The sequence below is a fragment of the Bubalus kerabau genome, chromosome 1 (assembly GCF_029407905.1).
Source record: "Bubalus kerabau isolate K-KA32 ecotype Philippines breed swamp buffalo chromosome 1, PCC_UOA_SB_1v2, whole genome shotgun sequence".
Taxonomy (NCBI): domain Eukaryota; kingdom Metazoa; phylum Chordata; class Mammalia; order Artiodactyla; family Bovidae; genus Bubalus; species Bubalus kerabau.
Genome location: NC_073624.1, coordinates 265,589,094 through 265,603,122, shown reverse-complemented (window position 1 = coordinate 265,603,122; position 14,029 = coordinate 265,589,094). Strand labels below are relative to the sequence as shown.

General features: G+C 39.2%; 1 long non-coding RNA gene across 1 annotated transcript in view; it reads right to left on the bottom strand.

The window, feature by feature from the left end:
• Positions 1 to 980: 980 nt before the first annotated feature.
• The window catches only part of LOC129639927 (uncharacterized), a 69,187-nt gene continuing 56,138 nt past the window's right edge, over positions 981 to 14,029 (bottom strand). The window contains exons 2-3 of the long non-coding RNA XR_008708676.1: positions 1,333 to 1,410; positions 981 to 1,089 (exon numbers count right to left, since the gene is read on the bottom strand). This is a non-coding gene — a long non-coding RNA (uncharacterized LOC129639927). The remainder of the gene's footprint in view (positions 1,090 to 1,332; positions 1,411 to 14,029) is intronic.

Sequence of the window (14,029 nt, the reverse complement as noted above, 5' to 3'; positions counted from 1 at the left end):
CAGCCCACCAGGCTCCCCCGTCCCTGGGATTCTCCAGGCAAGAACACTGGAGTGGGTTGCCATTTCCTTCTCCAATGCAGGAAAGTGAAAAGTGAAAGTGAAGTCGCTCAGTCGTGTCTGTCTCTTCACGACCCCATGGACTGCAGCCCACCAGGCTCCTCTGTCCAAGTGATATTCCAGGCAAGAGTACTGGAGTGGGGTGCCATTGCCTTCTGCTTCTATGCAGAGCTAAAAAATGGGGGTGGGACTTTCTCCATATGGGGTAACTGTTGATCAATTTCACACCAATCCTTTCTCAGAAAATTGCATTAAGAAATCATGGCACAAAATACTTTGACTATGGATGAGTAGTTTTATAGTCAATAAATTGTAGTACATGGTGTTTCACATTAGAGAAAAGGGCAATCAGATTTCATGCTTCTGAGTGTAAATGGATTACTCTCTTGGGATCTGAATATAAATAATTTTTCTGGCCATTTTACTGCACTTTCATCCAGTTGGTAAAAGCACCTTTTTCCTTATCTGCATTGAAATTATTAGACTTAGACCACTACAGGTATCAAATGGCAAAACCTCCTGAACTGCTATCTTATTTTAATGAAGAAAATATAAATTTAACATAGGTTAGAACATCTAACTTAATTGTATGTACAGGTTTTGGTTAATAAAAGAAATAACAGCATTCTAGAAGCTATTGCTTCCTCTGAAGTGACTACAGTTTAGGTAATTACACCCAGGTGGTGGCTGGATTGTGGAACAAAAGTCTGAACAGCTAGAGTTTCAATAAGGACAAGAAAGCTGAAGTACACCTGTGATAAGCACTGTGCTATGTATTCTACATTAAATACCACAAGAAAGATTATATGTAAGAAAGACTACTTTCCATGAGAACTGAAGCTTTTCCGAAACAGCTAAGCAAATCTTCCAGAATATTCCTTATTTAAATACCATATGTTACTAGAAACAAAGAATACCCTCACCTTAGGGGTATCAGGAATTGATCTTCAGTGTTTCTCCATCAACAGTTTCCTCCTGATTGATCACGAACTATTTCTTGAAGATGAAATCTCTTTGAACATGTCCACAGAGCTGAAATTGTCAGTAGATTTGCCATGTATCATGATTCATTAAGCTCAACATTCTTATTACTCATTTTCTACCCACTTTTCTGCTTAAAATACAGATGCATTTAACAAGTCAAAGAAACAGCCATTTTGTTCTGTGCCCAAACTATTCTCTACTCACAAAGAGGACACTCAAAATATTTACCAACTTATATGTGCAGCAGCCAATCCAGAAATAATATTTCTAACAGTTTCTTCTTATACTTACCAGCATGACTATCCTTTCACTAGTCAGAAGTCTTCATCAGTCTCCCCAGCCAACCACTTGCAATCCTAGGTCTTTACCCTTTGAAAGACAAAATGCATTATTATGTTGTTGCAACTCTAGGCACCTGCAATAGACCTTCTGTGCTACAGAGACAATGGCCCTGGCAGCTATAATGGGTTGCTATTAAATATAGGTTAATTTTGCTTTCTATACAAAGAGCTGCTTTACTAGCTGATGTGGTGAATTGAAAATGAGGGTCTTATTTTCTGAAAGCAAAACTCTATTGCTTAAATAACCACAGCAATTATAGAAACAAATAACACTCTATGTTCAGTAATAGCTGAGGCAGCTTGACACAGTGAAAAGATCATAGGCTTTAAACTCTAATAAATCTGGGCTTGTAGGCAGCTTTCCTACCTCAGTGATCTTGAGCGTGTTCTGTAATATGGAGATAAAAATACCTTAGGGTGTTTTGCTTGAGACTTACATGGTATACATAACGTATAGAGAGGGCTTAACACAGTGACTGGCTAACACCGTAGGTGCCTGGCCAGTTGGAGCTCTTATTATTCCTCTTATCCTCTTCCCTTTCTGAATTAACCCCTGATTAATTCCTACTAGGTAGGCATGCTTTTAGTCCCTCTGCAGATTTTTATGGGACACTTGGAAGATGGGCCAGCCCTCTGAAAGTCCTAATTGTCTCTTAACTTTTAGATCCTCTATCAGAAACAGAATGCTGAGTGGAATTCATCATAGAACTGATGGATTGTGGTAATCCTTCCATTTTATACACATTTTGCTTTTCTATAGCTCCAAACTCTAAGCCCTCACCCCTCAACCACCTTGTTATATATGATATTAAGACAAAGGCTCTGAGCGATTTCAGCAGACGAGATCTGGCAGGACAGAAGGAGGAGAAGCAGCCTGGAATCCATACACAGGAATTTGGGCATTATTCTACAGTTTATAGGAAGTGAATTAAGAGGCTTAAGCTATGGAGTAATCGGGGTTATTCTGTGCAGACAGGATGAATTGATGGTAGGAAAACCGGTGGTAGGGAAATCAATCGGGTATAATTTAAATGGGACATAAGAACCTAATCCAGTGGAAATGAAGACAGATAGGGGCTGAAGAGTTGAGATAATATATAATGTAAATAGCAATAAAAACAATTGAATATAATGGAGTCTAGAAGACATCCAGTATAAAATAATTGCTTCTTCTGTAGCACCGGTATTAGTGGGCTAGGGCTACCGTAGCAACATACTACCGACTGGGTGGATTAGACACCAGAAATTTATTATCTGGTCCCATCACTTCATGGGAAATAGATGGGGAAACAGTGGAAACAGGGTCAGACTTTATATTTTTGGGCTCCAAAGTCACTGCAGATGGTGACTGCAGCCATGAAATTAAAAGACGCTTACTCCTTGGAAGGAAAGTTATGACCAACTTAGATAGCATATTGAAAAGCAGAGATATTACTTTGCCAACAAAGGTCCATCTAGCCAAGGCTATGGTTTTTCCAGTGGTCATGTATGGATGTGAGAGTTTTCTTCAGTTGTGAAGAAAGCTGAGCACTGAAGAATTGATGCTTTTGAGCTGTGGTATTGGAGAAGACTCTTGAGAGTCCCTTGGACTGCAAGGAGATCCAACCAGTCCATCCTAAAGGCGATCAGTCCGGGGTGTTCACTGGAAGGGCTGATGCTGAAGCTGAAACTGCAGTACTTTGGCCACCTCATGTGAAGAGTTGACTCATTGGAAAGGACCCTGATGCTGGGAGGGATTGGGGGCAGGAGGAGAAGGGGACAACGGAGGATGAGATGGCTGGATGGCATCACCGACTTGATGGACATGAGTTTGAGTGAACTCCGGGAGTTGGTAATGGACAGGGACGCCTGGCGTGCTGTGATTCATGGGGTCGCAAAGAGTCAGACGTGACTGAGAGACTGAACTGAACTGAACTGAACTGAACAGTTCTAGAGATTAGGGGTCCAACACCAAGGTATCAGTCGGCTTAGTTTCATTCTCAGGCTGCTTTCCTTGGCTTGCATATGGCCACATCTTCTGCTGTGTCCTTCCACAGCTGTCCCTTGATCTGTGCTGTGTCCTGATCTCTTGTAAGAACACCAGTCATACAGGAATCGGGCCTACCCTAATAGCCCCCTTTACGTTATACCTCTTTAAAGGCCTATCTCCACATACAGTTATATTCTAAGGTACTAGAAGTTGGGGTTTCAACATATCAGTTAGGAGGGACACAATTCATCCTGTAACACACATCTTATGTATTAATCGCACTTAACCATGACAGTGCGTGCATACATCGGTACTGGTTACTAAGCGACTGCCTCTCAGTTCCAAACCTGCCTGTGAGGCTGGAGCTGGGGACTCCGCCATTTTCTGCTTTGTCATCTGGTTGCTACTGAGGCTCTGCCAATAGAGGGCGCTCAAGAGAAATGACAAGGCTTGATAAGGGAGCAGGAATCTGGGCTCCTCCTCCAAATTTCCGGGTTAATGATCCCAGATTCTGCCCTGTGTTTCTCTGGTCCTAGCGGTGAAAGCTGCTTCCTACACTGAGTTTCTCTGCATTAACTCCATGTGTCCCCGTTTGCCTTTTCAGTCCTCCAGTGCCTTTCAACCAATTTCCTATATAACATTTTGTCTGTTAAAGTAACTGAGGTTATTTTGTTTTGTTTTCCCAACTGAAGAAACATCTTCCTTTTGTGAAATTCTTCCCTCCTCTGCTTCATGCAGTGAAGGGGTTACCAACTGTCTTATATTTACACAAAAATTAATATCAGAGGAGTGAAGAATGGCCAACATTAGTTATCATCTAGGGGGCATCAGAATTCCATACCTATGAAAAATAATGAGCAGAAAAAACCCAGCAACCTGTTATTAACTTTAACAGCTCTGTCTTGCAACTATGACAGAAGGCACACCATAGAAGAAAGAGTACTGTTTCTCAGTCACTAAGTCGTGTCCAACTCTGTGCGACTCCATGTACTGCAACATACCAGGCTCCTCTGTCCTCCACTATCTTCCCAAGTTTGGTCAACCCCTTCATGGATCACAGCCTCATCATGGTGAAGATGCTTGTGTAACTCAGTGAAGCTATGAGCCATGCCATGCAGGCCACCCAAGATGGACAGGTCATAGTGAAGAATTCTGACAAAACATGGTCCACTGGAGAAGGAAATGGCAACCCACTCCAGTATTCTTGCCTGGAGAACTCCATGGGCAGTATGAAAGAGTACTAGATTTACCTTAAAAGACCTCATTTCTATCTGCTCTCTTCTACCTTCATCACTTGCTGTTTGGTGTCTTCTCAGAACAATGGTTTCTAATCACAAAGTTTTATTGAGGAATAAAATAATAAATGCAAAAGTCTTATGACAATTCTGTAGCATAAATGATTGCACACAGAGTGCCTCTTAGCCTTCCCCTTTATTCTTCTCCTTGGTATCCATAGTTCTCATAGTATTTAAATTTGGGCAAAAGAATGTATAAAACAATAGTGGCATTAATATATGTGGAATGCTTATCCCACGCTAGATACCATGCTAAATACTTTCTGGATATTGTTTCCTTCACAAGAACCCTGTGGTGACAGTACTAATATTATCCCCAGATTTTGCTGAAAGGGAAACAGCAGCACTTAGAGAAGGTGCGCGTGTTACACTGAACCGTAAAGATGGTGGAACTAGAATCTGAACCAAAACACTCAAACTCTAGGTCTGTGTTGGAAAGTTTCCTAGCTCACTTAATTTCTCAAAATACATTTGCAATAGAAAAAGAACTGTTTCAAGAGGAATGCCTTTCTTTCAAATAGAAAGTGTCGTGCAAGTCATTTACCAACATTTAACTTAACTCCAACTCCCAGTAACAACTCCCTCCCCCGCCCCAAATGACAGTATAAAATAAGAATGAGGGAAGAAGGATGATCAGATACTGAAAAGAACAAAACAGATGTTCTCAAGTGGGATAAAGAGCTTTTATATTTTAAGGTGGGGTGTTCTGAAGGAAGTAAGGACCATTTAAAGATTTGAGGACTAAGGACTTCCTGGTGGTCCAGTGGTTAAGAATCTGCCTTGTAATGCAGGGGCCATGGGTTCCATCCCTGGGAGGGGAACTAAGATCTCACATGCTGCAGAGTAACTAAGTCTGAGCCACAACTGGTGAGCCTGCAACTCCAGAGCCCTTGTACCCCAAGTACTGAAATCCCTGTGCCAGAACTTGTGCATCATAACTAGAGAGCCTGTGCACCACAATGAAAGATCCTGCATGACACAATGAAGATCTTACGGGCTGTAGCCAAGACCCAGTGCAGCCAAATGAATAAATAAATAAGTAAATGAAAGATTTGAGAATTATGTGAAGAAATCACTCTAACAGAAATGTTTCGAGCTTCACTTACCCTACCTTTACTTTCCTGTTTTCCCTTGCTTGTGTTTTGGGGCAGGGATTATCAAGAGTTTTAGCAGTGAAATTTCCTATCTTCCAAATTATACTGAATCATAAAATAAACAATAGAATTTTAATACACAACATTATTTTATGCTTTGACATTCATGATACTTGTTAAACAGCCAATCAGTGAGAATGTATATTCATATTTTGATGGTTTCCAGTGTGTTAAAATTGGATATGTATCACATTTGAATATGTTTGCTAGCTAGTTTTTAATTACAGTCTTAAAAATAACTATTTGAACATATTTCAAACACTCGCAATGAATGCTTGCTGGGCCCCCGAAGCACCTCTGAGGAAGTATCACAGATTGCAAATCACTGATGGAGGGAAATGCAGGCGTCCGGCTGCTCACCCCCATCCAGTACACAAGGAGATGGCTTTCTCTGCTTCCTGAGTACATTTATGCTGGCCCACGCTCCTGGCAAAGGAGCAGGCATCGGGCTCCATCCATCTTAGACACACAGAGTCACTTATCCATATGCTCAGGGTGTTTAATGCTGTGTCCCTGCACAGTCACAAATTAGTCACTTTCTGCTAGTGACTATGAATATAAAAGAGGCATTTTTTGAAATATGGATCTTATTTCAACAATTAGGCATAGAGAACCAATAACCATTTGTTCTTCATTTATTATATATCTAAATGAAATAGCTTCAGTTTGTGGCCTGCATACATGCTAATGAAAATATTTCACCCCTTATGACTGCTCCCAAAGTCCCAATTCTAAAATAAGGAGAGTAGATAAAAATAGGGTAGAAAACTTGCCTTCCTTCCTTTCTCTCATTGAGGCCACTGTGCTGAATTTATAGAATTATAGAATTTCTGAGTCAGAAGAAAACTAAGAAATCACACAGACTAATATGTTTAGAATTCTCTAAAAGAATACCCCAGAAAGAATTTCTAACAGCCTTTGATGGAACATTCTAGTATGAGGAGCTTACTACCTCATTATTCCACCCTTGCAAGGCAAGTATTTATGTAAAGTTCTCCCTTCGATTGCATATGCCACTGTTTAGCCAATCACTAGTTGATGGACATTCAGGTTGTTTCCAAGCTCTTTTCACAAAAGTGTTATAGTAAACTTATTGATGAGTATCTTCCTAATTCTAGGTTTATTTCATTAGTGAAGACTCTCACAATTGGAATTGATGAGACAAAGTATATGTGTACATTTTTTATTTTAACAGATAATGCTGGATTACTTTTCAAAAAAATTGTGGTAATTCATATTCTACCAAAGATGCCTATTTCCCATTGGATTTTTATCAAGTTTTTAAACTTTTGCCTGTCCACCAACTGAGTTTTTATTATTATCTGTGTTTGGTCTTCTGTGATTTTTTAAAAAAATTTTTGTATTGTCATTGTAGAATTGTTTGTCAGTTTGTCTATGGATGGTTTATATTATCAATTTGAAAGAGCTCTTACTTGATTAAAGGTTTATCTTTCTACTGATACTCATGGAACTTAGTGTCTAACTTCTTTTTCTGTCATTGAAATATGTTTATAAAATACATACAAGGAAAGGAAATAAAATAAATCTCCTTTAGAATCACGCCAATCAGAGATGACCATCATTTCCAATTTGATCTACTTTCTTTTTTAGTGTCTAACTTCTAACTATCCAGCCTTATGTTCTCGGAGCAAATTCATTACTCAAAGATTCTCTAAAGATGTGGTGATTGCTCATAAATGAATATCTCACCCTAGAAGTGATCTGTATGGTATAGGGCTTTGCTCCTCAAAGTGTGGTTCCCTGATCAACAGAACTAGCATCATCTGGAGATTTTTTGACTACAGAATCTCCTGCCTCATGCAGTGTCTAATAAATCAGAATCTTCTGCTGTACAGGATATCCAAGTAATCTGCATGCACATTAAAATTTGAGAAGCACCATGATAGAGCATGAAGGATCTTTAGCTTTTGCCCCAGTTCCAAAATTTGTATTAAAATTATCATAGCTTTTTAGGTCACAGTAACTAAATCTTTTATTCTGGTTATCAAATAAAACTGTTAATAAATTGCTTCCTGACCTGTATTCACTTAGTAGTATTTTGTACCTAAATATATGATTTTACATTTATTCTCATTAAGTTTTATTATATTCATGTAAAATCATAATTCTGATTTATGATACACTTGTTGAATACTGAATCTGCATTTTAATACAGAGGCTCTCATTACTCAGTTTTTGGGGAAATTAATCTAAAATCTTTAGTAAATAGGTGTGGTAAGACTCCAGATAAGTCCCTTTATGTTTTCCTTTGTCTTAGTGAAAGTGAAAGTGGCTCAGTCGTGTCCGACTCTTTGTGATCCCATGGTCTACACAGTCCATGGAATTCTCCAGGTCAGAATACTGGAGTGGGAGCCATTCCCTACTCCAGAGGATCTTCCCAATCCAGGGATCGAACCCAGGTCTCCCGCATTGCAGGTGGATTCTTTACTAACTGAGCTACCAAGGAAGCCCATTCCTTTGTCTTATGGACACATTAGATCCAGTTAAGATGAATCTTAAGACAGGCTTAAGAGAAAAGAGAAGGAAGGCCATGTTCATAATATAAACATTTAACTGAAGATATTTATCCATGTGTTGGGACTTGACTGACTTTGTTATTGGTTTTTCCCCAAACAATAACCTGTTTGACCACTCATCCTCACAAGCTGCTTCTATGACAGATCCAGGCGCCAAGTCACAGAAGAAATTTGGGGATCATGTGGCTGCTTCAAAGCAGCAATGGCTAGGAACCACGAGTGCAAAAATGACTCTGGTCCCCGGAATGATGAAGTTTTTAAACACAGATAGGAGACATTTGAGAACCAATGACAACTCCTCTTTTAAAAATATACACAAACTCTGGTCTGGACAGAATGGTGGAGACCTCTTTCTCCTTGCTCATTCCTCTAAATATTAACTACACTGGAAATAACTCAAGAGGCAGCCAGAGGAGACCCTGATGGGTGATAAGAAGGGAAACTTGTTTGGGACCCCAGACAGACAAAACAGCACAATGGCAAGGCATTTTGCAGGTCCTACCCAACAGAAGAAGGTGATTCAAACTTGGCGTTTCCCTGGCCCCCAATCTAGCAATAGATGGCAGCCCAAGTGGACTCATTCCTCCTCTGGGTTGAAAGGGAGCTCCTCTGAAAACATCCTTCTGAAATCAGCCTGACATGTTGGGCAAGGGGAACAGAACTAGAGACCCTCCGAATAATACATGGCCAAGAAGATCTCTCAGTTGCTGTCAGGCTAGGGACTACCTTTCCAGTCCCCCCAAGTACCAAAGCTAGTGGGAGAAACAGGCAAAAGGGACCCATTACAACATGTGACTTGGCTGCAAAGCCTCTCTGATCCCATATACTCTGCCCAGGGTCATCGTGGAGCTTGGGGTGGGGGGTTACCATGAAGGGGACCCTATCACAACAAGTGCCAGACTAAGATGCCTCTCTACCTCCTCTTGAAAGAGACTCCCCTTCTTCACTGGGACAATTATCAAAATCAGGAAGGAAATAGCAGATATCACTACAAATCCTGCAATTATCAAAAAGATAATAATGGCCTAAATCAAATCCCTTACAGTGGAAATGACAAATAGATTCAAGGGATAAGATCTGATACACAGAGTGCCTGAAGAACTATGGACGGAGGTTTGTGACATTGTACAAGAGGCAGTGCTCAAGCCCATCTCCAAGAAAAAGAAATGCAAAAAGGCAAAAATGGTTGTCTGATGAGGCCTTACTAATAGCTGAGAAAAGAAGTGAAAGGCAAAGGAGAAAAGGAAAGATATACCCATCTGAAAGCAGAGTTCCAAAGAATACCAAGGAGAGATAAGAAAGCCTTCTTCAGTGATCAGTGAAAAGAAATAGAGGGAAAAAACAGAATGGGAAAGACTAGAGATCTCTTCAAGAAAATTAGAGATACCAAGGGGACATTTCATGCAAAGATGGGCTTGATAAAGGACAGAAATGGTAGGGACCTAACAGAAGCAGAAGATATTAAGAAGAGGTGGCAAGAATACAAAGAAGAACTATACAAAAAAGATCATCATGACCCAGATAAGCAAGACGGTGTGATCACTCACCTAGAGGCAGATATCCTGGAATCTGAAGTCAAGTGGGCCTTAGAAAGCATCACTACAAACAAAGCTAGTGGAGGTGACAGAATTCCAGTTGAGCTATTCCAAATCTTAAAGATGATGCTGTGAAAGTGCTGCTTTCAATATGTCACTAAATCTGGATAACTCAGGAGTGGCCACAGGACTGGAAAAGGTCAGTTTTCATTCCAATCTCAAAGAAAGGCAGTGCCAAAGAGTGCTCAAACTACTGCACAATTGCACTCATCTCACACACTAGCAAAGTAATGCTCAAAATTCTCCAGGCCAAGCTTCAACAGTGCATGAACCATGAACTTCTAGATGTTCAAATTGGATTTAGAAAAGGCAGAGGAACCAGAGATCAAATTGCCAACATACACTGGATCATCAAAAAAGCAAGAGAGTTCCAGAAAAACATCTACTTTTGCTTTATTGACTATGCCAAAGCCTTTGACTGTGTGGATCACAACAAACTGTGGAAAATTCTTGAAGAGATGGGAATACCAGACCACCTGAACTGCTGCCTGAGAAATCTGTATGCAGGTCAAGAAGCAATAGTTGGAACTGGACATGGAACAACAGACTGGTTCCAAATAGGGAAAGAAGTACATCAAGGCTGTATATTGTCACCCTGCATATTTAACTTATATGCAGAGTACATCATGAGAAATGCTGGGTTGAATCAAGCACAAGCTGGAATCGAGATTGTCGGGATAAATATCAATAACCTCAGATATGCAGATGACACCATCCTTATGGCAGAAAGTGAAGAAGAACTAAAGAACCTCTTGATGAAAGTGAAAGAGGAGAGTGGAAAAGTTGGCTTAAAACTCAACATCCAAAAAACAAAGATCATTGCATCTGATTCCATCACGTCATGGCAAATAGATGGGGAAACAATGAAAACAGTGGCCGACTTTATTTTTTTGGCCTACAAAATCACTGCAGATGGTGACTGCAGCCATGAAATTAAAAGACACTTGCTCCTTGGAAGAAAAACTATGACCAACTTAGACAGCATATTAAAAAGCAGAGACATTACTTTACCAATAAAGGTCCATTTGGTTAAAACTATGGTTTTTCCAGTAGGCATGTATGGAAGTGAGAGTTGGACTATAAATAAAGCTGAGCACTGAAGAATTGATGCTTTTGAACTGTGGTGTTGGAGAAGACTCCTGAGAGTCCATTGGACTGCAAGGAGATCCAACCAGTCAATCCTAAAGGAAATCAGTCCTGAATATTCATTGGAAGAATTGATGCTGAAGCTGAAACTCCAATACTTTGGCCACCTGATGTGAAGAGCTGACTCATTTGAAAAGACCCTGATGCTAGGAAAGATTAAAGGTGGGAGGAGAAGGGGACAACAGAGGATGAGATGGTTGAATGGCATCACCAATGTGATGGACATGAGTTTGAGTAGGCTCCAGGAGTTGGTGATGGACAGGGAAGCCTGGTGTGCTGCAGTCCCTGGGGTTGCAGAGTCGGGCACGACTAAGCAACTGAACTGAACCATAAGCTACTTTATGATCTATGATCATGTTTGATAACTAAGAATAAATTAATCAATTACTTGAAAAACCTCAAACTACCAAAAGTCAACCAAGATGAAAAAGATGATCCAAATAGTCCTCATAATATTTTTAAAATTAAATTCATAAAGAAGAAGTTTATGAAAAATAAATCTCCAGACTCAGATGGTTTAACTGGAAAATTCTACCAAACACTTAAAGAAGATTTAGCACGAATTTTACACAAGCTTTTTTTTTTTTTTTTTTTTTTCAGAAAATAGAAGAGGGAATACTTTCCAAGTCATTTTATCAGTCCATTATTACCTTGATAACAACCAGACAGATATAGTACACAGAAGAAACTACAGATCAATATTTCTCATGAATTTAGTTTTTTAAAAAAGAAATCCTCTAGCAAATCAAATATGAACATGATTTAAAAGAATTATACCATGATCAAGTAGATTTATTCCAGGCAAACAAGACCAATTGATCATTCCAAAATCAACCAGTGTAATTCATCATATCAACAAAGTTGTTTAAAAATCAAGAAAAATCATATAGTTGTGTCAGTTGACATAGAAAAAACATTTAATAAAATCTAACATCCATTCATGATAAAACCTTTCAGTAAGTTAAGGAACTGTCTCACCTTGATAAACACAAAATCCTACAACTGACATCATACCTCATGGTGCAGAACTGAGCACTTTTCTTCTAAAATGAGGAACAAGGAAAGGACATCTACTCTCAGCACTCTATTCAACATAGTACTGGGACTTCTAGCCACTAAAGTAAGTTAAAGGAAAGAATAAAGACATATACAGACTCAAAATGACAAAATGAAATAATTTCTGTTAGCAGATGACATGACTGTCTACATGCAAAATCCTAAGAAATGAATAAAAAACAATCCTAGAATTAGTGAGTTAAAGTCATAGCATATAAGATCAACACACAGAGATCAATCTCATTTTCATATTCTAATAATATATGTGAAACTGCAATTAAGTTGAAAATACATCAGTATACACTTAACAAAATACATGTAGCATCTGTATGCTGAAAATTAATAAATGCTGATGAAAGAAATAAAAAAGGACTCAAATAAATGAAAGCATATACCCTTCATTTGGAAGACTCAACAAAGTGAAGTTTGCAATTCTCCTCAAAGTAGTCTATAGGTTTAATTTGATTCCTATCCAGACCCAAGCAAAATTATTTGTTATTTGTTTTATGACATAGACAAACTTATTCTGTCATTTATTTGAAAAGCATAAGCAGAGAGATACATAAATCAGTAGAACATAATAGAGAACCTAGAGATAGACCCACACAAATATGCTGACCTAGTTTTTGACAAAGGTGCAAAAATAAATTTATGGAGGAAACTAGCCTTTTCAACAAGTGATGCCAGCCAGAGCAACTGGTGTATAGGCAAAAGGATGAATCTTGATCTAAACTCCATAACTTGTATAAAAATTAACCAGAAATGGATCATTGACAGAAATGTAATAAAACCATTAGAAAAACAAGAAGGAGAATATTTGGGGAATCTAGGGCTAAACAAAGAGTTCTTAGACTCAACATCTCAGAAAGTATAATCTGTAAAAGGAAGATTTGATACAATGGACCATGTTGAAATGAAAACTATTGCTATGCGAAAACCTTTCTTAAAAAGATGAAAAGAGAAGCTATACAACAGAAGAAAATATTTGCAAACCATATATTCAATATATGACTAGTACCTAAAGATAATCACGATGGTGTGATCACTCACTTAGAGCCAGACATCCTGGAATGTAAAGTCAAGTGGGCCTTAGACAGCATCACTACAAACAAAGCCAGTGGAGGTGATGGAATTCCAGTTGAGCTATTTCAAATCCTGAAAGATGATGCTGTGAAGATGCTACATTCAATATGCCAACAAGTTTGGAAAACTCAGCAGTGGCCACAGGACTGGAAAAGGTCAGTTTTCATTCCAATCCCAAAGAAAGGCAATGCCAAAGAATGCTCAAACTACCGCACAATTGCACTCATCTCACACGCTAGTAAAGTAATGCTCAAAATTGTCCAAGCCAGGCTTCAGCAATACGTGAACTGTGAACTTCCAGATGTTCAAGCTGGTTTTAGAAAAGGCAGAGGAACCAGAGATCAAATTGCCAACATCCTCTGGATCTTCAAAACAGCAAGAGTTCCAGAAAAACATTTATTTCTGCTTTATTGACTGTGCCAAAGCCTTTGACTGTGTGGATCACAACAAACTGTGGAAAATTCTTGAAGAGATGGGAATACCAGACCACCTGAACTGCTGCCTGAGAAATCTGTATGCAGGTCAAGAAGCAATAGTTGGAACTGGACATGGAACAACAGACTGGTTCCAAATAGGGAAAGAAGTACATCAAGGCTGTATATTGTCACCCTGCTTATTTAACTTATATGCAGAGTACATTATGAGAAATGCTGGGCTGGAAGAAGGACAAGCTGGAATCAAGATTGCCAGGAGAAATATCAATAACCTCAGATATGCAGATGACACCACCCTTATGGCAGAAAGTGAAGAGGAACTAAAAAGCCTCTTGATGAAAGTGAAAGAGGAGAGTGAAAAAGTTGGTTTAAAGCTCA